Source organism: Gossypium raimondii, unplaced genomic scaffold (genome assembly GCF_025698545.1).
Source record: "Gossypium raimondii isolate GPD5lz unplaced genomic scaffold, ASM2569854v1 Contig00184, whole genome shotgun sequence".
Lineage (NCBI taxonomy): Eukaryota > Viridiplantae > Streptophyta > Magnoliopsida > Malvales > Malvaceae > Gossypium > Gossypium raimondii.
In genome coordinates, this window is record NW_026291343.1 from 2,501 (window position 1) to 10,000 (window position 7,500).

The following is a 7,500-nucleotide window of genomic DNA, read 5'->3' on the forward strand; positions in this document are numbered from 1 at the left end:
TCCATCCGTGGTATCCGGAATATCTGAAGTCATCATGGGTGAGTCGGTGTCTTGAGTCCCTCCCGATACCAAAGGTAGAATTCAAATATCATTATATGTTGGTACCCAACAATGAATGAGTTGTCCGGTCCCTCCCCAATCAAGGGTAGGGTCGGATAGCCAACAATGGATGAATCCTCCGGTCCTTCCTTAACAAAGCCTCCGGCACCTTGGTGGCTCGGATGTGTGAACCTCGGACACCATCGGTAACCTTGATGCTTGGATGTCGGGAGCCTCGAGGCACCATCGGCACCTTGGTGCATGGATGTCGGGAGCATCGGACACTCGGCAAATTATGCCCTTGGTTGTGGGAAGCCTCGGAGACCATCGGCACCTCGGTGCTATGATGTCTGAGAGCCTCGGACACTTGTCGGCAACCTAGGCCCTTGGTGGTCACGGGGCCTCGAGCACCATCGGTACCTTGGTGCTTGGATGTCGCAGGGAGCCTCAGGCACCATCGGCACCTTAATGCATGGATGTGAGAGCCTTGAGCACCAAAGCTAAAGTTGGGCCCCTGTTGGTGCGGGGGCGTCGAATTAAAAAGTGTCCCCATTTCGGACACATGATGTCACTGTTGGCATTGACCAAGTTTTTTAGCTCTTTAGGGTGATATTGAAGTGGCGGGGTTGTCGAGCCTGACCGCATGCCGTATGCGGGACGTGGTGCCCCACCGCGGTTAGGTTCCGGCGGTGCTCGTGATCCGTCCGTGCTCCGGCGATCCGTCCGGCGGTGCTCCGTGACCGTTCGATGCCGCATAGGCCCTTGTCACGCGGAGCCTCGGGCACCATCGGCACCTTAGTGCTAGGATGTCGAGGCCGGACACCATCGGCAAACTAAGCCCTTGGCCATGAAGGAGCCTCGGGCGCCATCGGCTCGGTGCTTCGATGTCGCGGAGCCTCGGGCACCATCGGCAACCCTAGGCCCTTAGTGCGTGCGGGGGCCTCGGGCACCATCGGCACCTCGGTGCTATGATGTGCAGGAGCCTCGGACAGCTGTCGGCAACCTAGGCCCTTGGTGCGTGCGGGGAGCCTCAGCACCATCGGCACCTTGGTGCTTGGATGTCTGGGAACCTCGGGCACCTCGGCAACCTAGGCCCTTGGTCGTCGAGAGGCTCGGGCACCATCGGCAAACTAAGCCCTTGGTCGTGCGGGGAGCCTCGGGCACCATCGAGAAAATAGGCCCTTGGTCGTGCGGGTGCCTCGGCGCTTCTCCGGCCCCTAGGTCTTTGGGATGTCGCGGGAGCCTCGGACACCATCGGCAAACTAGGCCCTTGGTCGTCAGGGGAGCCTCGGACCTTGTATCGGCAACCCTAGGCCCTTGGTCGTGCAGGAGCCTCGAGCACCATCGACACCTTGGTGCTTGGATGTCGCGGGAACCTCGGGCACCATCGGCAACCTAGGCCCTTAGTCGTGCGAGAGGCTCGGGCACCATCGGCAAACTAAGCCCTTGGTGATCACGGGAGCCTCGGGCACCATCGGTAAAATAGGCCCTTAGTGGTGCAGGGGCCTCGGCCACCTCGGCACCTCGGCCCTTGGTGTGCAGGGAGCCTCGGCCACCATCCCGTGCCCTTCGGGGTGCGTGGTGGACCTCAATCGTGCCTTGTGTCCCGAGTGCGCCCCTTAAATCGCGTGGCCTCGTCGGTTACTTGGTGCTCGATCGTGCTTTCGGATGCGGAAAATATTTTTGAGAGTAGGGTTCGAGGCCCTCATCTCTCGATGCCTATGCATTTGTCTCTTGACACGGACGATGCTCGTGCTCTGTTATGACCTCTTCGTAGCTCACGAGGGCATGTTGAGGGCCATGCGGTGCCGACGTCGCGGAGGAATGCTACTGGTTGATCGCCGGTAGTCATATGCTTGTCTCAAAGATTAAGCCATGCATGTGTAGTATGAACAAATTGATTGTGAAGCTGCGAATGGCTCATTAAATCGATTATAGTTTGTTTGATGGTATTTGCTACTCGGATAACCGTAGTAATTCTAGAGCTATACGTGCAACAAACCCGACTTGGAAGGATGCATTTATTAGATAAAAGTCGACGCGGGCTTTGCCGTTACTACGATGATTCATGATAACTCGACGGATCGCTGCCTTTGTGCGGACGCATCATTCAAATTTCTGCCCTATCAACTTTCGATGGTAGGATAGTGGCCTACTATGGTGGTGACGGGTGACGGAGGTTGGGTTCGATTCGGAGAGGGCACTGAGAAACGGCTACCACATCCAAGGAAGGCAGCGGCGCGCAAATTACCAATCGACACGGGAGGTAGTGACAATAAATAACAATCTGGGCTCTATGAGTGCGGTAATTGGAATAAGTACAATCTAAATCCTTAACGAGGATCCATTGGAGGCAAGTCTGGTGCCAGCAGCCGCGGTAATTCCAGCTCAATAGCGTATATTTAAGTTGTTGCAGTTAAAAGCTCGTAGTTGGACTTAGGGGTGGGTCGGCCGGTCCGCCTCACGGTGAGCACCAGTCTGCTCGTCCCTACGCGGCGATGCGCTCGGCCTTAATTGGCGATCGTTCCTCCGGCGCTGTTACTTTGAAGAAATTAGAGTGCTCAAAGCAGGCCTACGTATACATTAGCATGGGATAACATCATAGGTTCGATCCTATTGTGTTGGCCTTCGGATCGGAGTAATGATTACGAGGGACGTCAGGGGCATTCGTATTTCATAGTCGAGTGAAATTCTTGGATTTATGAAGACGAACAAGCTGCGAAAGCATTTGCCAAGGATGTTTTCATTAATCAAGAACGAAAGTTGGGGCTCGAAGACGATCAGATACCGTCCTAGTCTCAACCATAACGATGCCGACCGAGGATCGGCGGATGTTGCTTTTAGGACTCCGCCGGCACCTTATGAAAATCAAAGTCTTTGGGTTCAGGGGAGTATGGTGCAAGGCTGAAACTTAAAGGAATTGACGGAAGGCACCACCGAGTGGAGCCTGCGGCAATTGACTCAACACGGAAACTTACAGGTCGGACATAGTAAGGTTGGGTGAGAGCTCTTTCTTGATTCTATGGGTGGTGGTGCATGGCCGTTCTTAGTTGGTGGAGCGATTTATCGGTTAATTCCGTTAACGAACGAGACCTCGACACCTAACTAGCTACACAGGTGATCCTCCGTGGCTAGCCTATAGAGGACTATGGCCTTTTAGGCCAAGGAAGTTTGAGGCAATACAGTGCATGATGCCCTTAGATGTTACGGCCGCACGCGCCTTCTGATGTATTCAACGAGTCTATAGCCTTGGCCGGCGCGGTAATCTTTGAAATTTCATCGTGATGGGGATAGATCATTGCAATTGTTGGTCTTCAACGAGGAATTCCTAGTAAGCGCAGTCATCAGCTCGCGTTGACTACGATCCGCCCTTTGTACACACGCCCGTCGCTCCTACGATTGAATGGTCGGTGAAGTGTTCGGATCGCGGCGACGTGGGCGGTTCGCTGCCCTGACGTCGCGAAATCCGAACCTTATCATTTAGAGGAAGGAGAAGTCGTAACAAGGTTTCCGTAGGTGAACCTGCGGAAGGATCATTTCGAAACCCTGGCAGAACGACCCGCGAACAGTTGCAAACAACACCGGAGTGGTGCTTGGATGTGCAGGAGCCTCAGGCACCCATCAGCACCTTAGTGCACAGGATGTCTGGAGCTAAAGAAGAGTGTCCGCATTTCGGACAGTCGAATGTTGCACGGTAGCATATTGGCGAAGTTTTTAGCTCTTTAAGGGGTAGAGATCCGCTGCCCCCGGCGTGCCCCCTCCGAGCCGGGTGGGGTGCGTCTAGCCCCATGGGGGTCAGGTCGTCCGCAACGACTCACCACGAGGTGAGTCGATCGCGCCAGCAGTGGTGGCCGGGGTGACAATTTTCCGGCCGGTCAAGCCCGTGCCCATAGAAATGTAATAACGACTCAAGACCAAGTTCCCTATTCGGGCAAAGATCTCTTGGGGTGGCTTATGCATTGCTATGGGCTCGAGCCAGCTGCCCTTTCGCCCCCTCACGTTTAGGGGCGCATCCCAAGTCGGCGACCACACGGTGCCTTAGCCTTGCCAAGCCCTTGCCCGCATTGAGCGCCCGCGACCCTAGTACCAAGTCCTTTGACAGCAGCGGCCTTTGGGGGGTGTAAGTTGAGTTGTAGGCTCGGTCTTGGCTCGACCAAGTCCGGTGGGACTTTCCCCTCGTAGTTCTCGTGCCAAGCGGTTGTGGTGCGCCCTCGTTCGTTGTTCCTTCCGCTCCCTACCATTGGGTTGGGTGGGCTGTTGGGCGGTGTGTGGGCGCTACTACTAATACGCAATAGGCATATGAGTGGCGTTTTGGTTGTGTGTATTGGCGGGCTCCATGCTACTCGCATCCGAACTGTCGATCCGCACTCCTCTTCATTAATCCCTTGTTGTAATCGAACTCAAAGGGTGCGATCAGGATCATGCTGCGTACCTAAGCGGATGGAATTATGGATGTGTTGCCGTCCTTCTCCATCCCGTGCCCCGGGGTGCGTGGTGGACCTCAATCGTGCCTTGAAGTGCCCCCGCCGTCAGCGTGGCCTCGTCGGTGCACTGGTGCTTTCGTCGTGCTTTCGGATCGGAAAATATTTTGAGAGTAGGGTTGAGGCCCTCATCTCTCGATGCCTATGCATTTTGTCTCTTGACACGGACGATGCTCGTGCTCTGTTATGACCTCTTCGTAGCTCACGGGGCATGTTGAGGGCCATGCAGATGCCCGACGTCGGCGGAATGCTACCTGGTTGATCTGCCAGTAGTCATATGCTTGTCTCAAAGATTAAGCCATGCATGTGAGTATGAACAAATTCGATGCAAAAAGCTGCAGAATGGCTCATTAAATCGATTATAGTTTGTTTGATGGTATTTGCTACTCGGATAACCGTAGTAATTCTAGAATAATACGTGCAACAAACCCGACTTCTGGAAGGGATGCATTTATTAGATAAAGGTCGTGTGGGCTTTGCCCGTTGCTCTGATGATTCATGATAACTCGACGGATCGCGTACTTTTGCCGGCGACGCATCATTCAAATTTCTGCCCTATCAACTTTCGATGGTAGGATAGTGGCCTACTATGGTGGTGACGGGTGACGGAGAATGGGGTTCGATTAGGAGGGCACGAGAAACGGCTACCACATCCAAGGAAGGCAGCAGGCGCGCAAATTACCCAATCGACACGGGGTAGTGACAATAAATAACAATACCGGGCTCTATGAGTCGGTAATTGGAATAGTACAATCTAAATCCTTAACGAGGATCCATTGGAGGGCAAGTCTGGTGCCAGCAGCCGCGGTAATTCCAGCTCAGTTAGCGTATATCAAAGTTGTTGCGGTTAAAAAGCTCGTAGTTGGACTTAGGGGTGGGTCGGCCGGTCCGCCTCACGGTGAGCACCGATCGCTCGTCCTCTTTGCCGGCGATGCGCTCGGCCTTAATTGGCGGGTCGTTCCTCCGTTGCTGTTACTTTGAACAAATTAGAGTGCTCAGCGGGCTCAACGCCATTAGCATGGGATAACATCATAGGATTTCGATCCTATTGTGTTGGCCTTCGGGATCGGAGTAATGATTAACGAGGGACGGTCAGGGCATTCATATTTCATAGTCGAGGGTGAAATTCTTGGATTTATGAAAGCGAACAAGCTAAAGCATTTGCCAAGGATGTTTTCATTAATCAAACGAAAGTTGGGGGCTCGAGCGATCGAATACCGTCCTAGTCTCAACCATAAACGATGCCGATGGGGATCGGGATGTTGCTTTTAGGACTCCGCCGGCATATGAAATCAAAGTCTTTGGGTTCCGGGGGAGTATGGTCGCAAGGTGAAACTTAAAGGTGACGGAAGGGCACCACGAGTGGAGCTGCGGCTGACTCAACACGAAACTTACCAGGTCGATTATAGTAAGGATTGATGAGCTGAGCTCTTTCTTGATTCTATGGGTGGTGGTGCATGGCCGTTCTTAGTTGGTGGAGCGATTTGTCTGGTTAATTCCGTTAACGAACAGACCTCGACACGCTAACTAGCTACGGTGATCCTCCGTGGCTAGCTATTAGAGGACTATGGCCTTTTAGGCCAAGGAAGTTTGAGGCAATAACAGGTCTGTGATGCCTTAGATGTTACGGGCCGCACGCGCTACTGATGTATTCAACGAGTCTATAGCCTTGGCCGGCAGGGCCGGGTAATCTTTGAAATTTCATCGTGATGGGGATAGATCATTGCAATTGTTGGTCTTCAACGAGGAATTCCTAAGTGCGCGAGTCATCAGCTCGCGTTGACTAAATCCTGCCCTTTGTACACACCGCCGTCGCTCCTACCGATTGAATGGTCGGTGAAGTGTTGGGATCGCGGCGACGTGGGCGGTTCGCTGCCGCGACGTCGCGAAGTCCACTGAACCTTATCATTTAGAGGAAGGAGAAGTCGTAACAAGGTTTCCGTAGGTGAACCTGCGGAAGGATCGTGTCGAAACCTGCCTAGCAGAACGACCCGCGAACGAGTTACAAACAACACCGGAGGTGGTGCGGGTGCATCCTCGCCTCTCGCCACCCGTGTCTCGGGCAGCCGATCTCGTCGTCCCTCTGCCCGTCGGGTGGGGTGAGATGCCGGGATCAACCTCTTCGAGCCAAAACGAACAAACCCCGGCGCGAATCGCGCCAAGGAATCAAGCGAAAAAAGGGCACGTCTTGTCGCCGCACCGTTCGCGGTGTCGGTGCTTGATGATGCTGTTCTCTTGTCGCAAAATATACAAACGACTCTCGGCAACGGATATCTCGGCTCTCGCATCGATGAAGAGCGTGGCGAAATGCGATACTTGGTGTGGTGCAGAATCCGTGAACCATCGAGTCTTTGAACGCAAGTTGCGCCCCAAGCCATTAGGCCGAGGGCACGTCTGCCTGGGTGTCACGCATCGTCGCCCCATCAACCATGAGCCCTCGAGCCTCGGTTGGACCGCAGGCGGAATTGGCCTCCGTGCGCTCACAGCGGCGGTTGGCCTAAATTCAGAGTCCTCGGCGACATCATCGTCGCGACGATCGGTGGTAATGCTGTAAGCAACCTCGTTCGAGGTCGTGCGCGTCCGTCGATCGAGACCCTTGAACCCTTTCGGCATCGCAAGGACGGTGCTCGCATCGCGACCCAGTCGGGCAGGATTACCCGCTGAGTTTAAGCATATCAATAAGCGGAGGAAAGAGCTTACCAGATTCCCCTAGTAACGGCAGGCAGAACCAGGAAAAGCCCAGCTTGAGAATCGGTCGCCATCGGCGTCAATTGTAGTGCGGAGAAGCGTCCTCGGCGACGGACCGGGCCCAAGTCCTGGAAAGGGGGCGGAGAGGTGAGAGCCCGTCGTGCCCGGACCCTGTCGCACCACAGTACACTGTCTACGAGTCGGGTTGTTTGGGAATGCAGCCCTAATCGGGCGGTAAATTCCGTCAAAGGCTAAATCGGGCGAGAGGCCGATGGCGAACAAAGTACCGCGA

At 54.4% G+C, this 7,500-nt stretch overlaps 1 non-coding gene and 1 pseudogene across 1 annotated transcript; both read left to right on the forward strand.

Moving 5' to 3' along the window:
- The first annotated feature begins 6,775 nt into the window (after positions 1–6,775).
- On the forward strand, positions 6,776–6,928 carry LOC128037036 (5.8S ribosomal RNA). The gene has a single exon (XR_008193353.1). It is a non-coding gene; the product is annotated as a 5.8S ribosomal RNA (ribosomal RNA).
- Positions 6,929–7,153: 225 nt separating this feature from the next.
- LOC128037038 (28S ribosomal RNA) overlaps positions 7,154–7,500 on the forward strand; it is a 3,211-nt pseudogene continuing 2,864 nt past the window's right edge.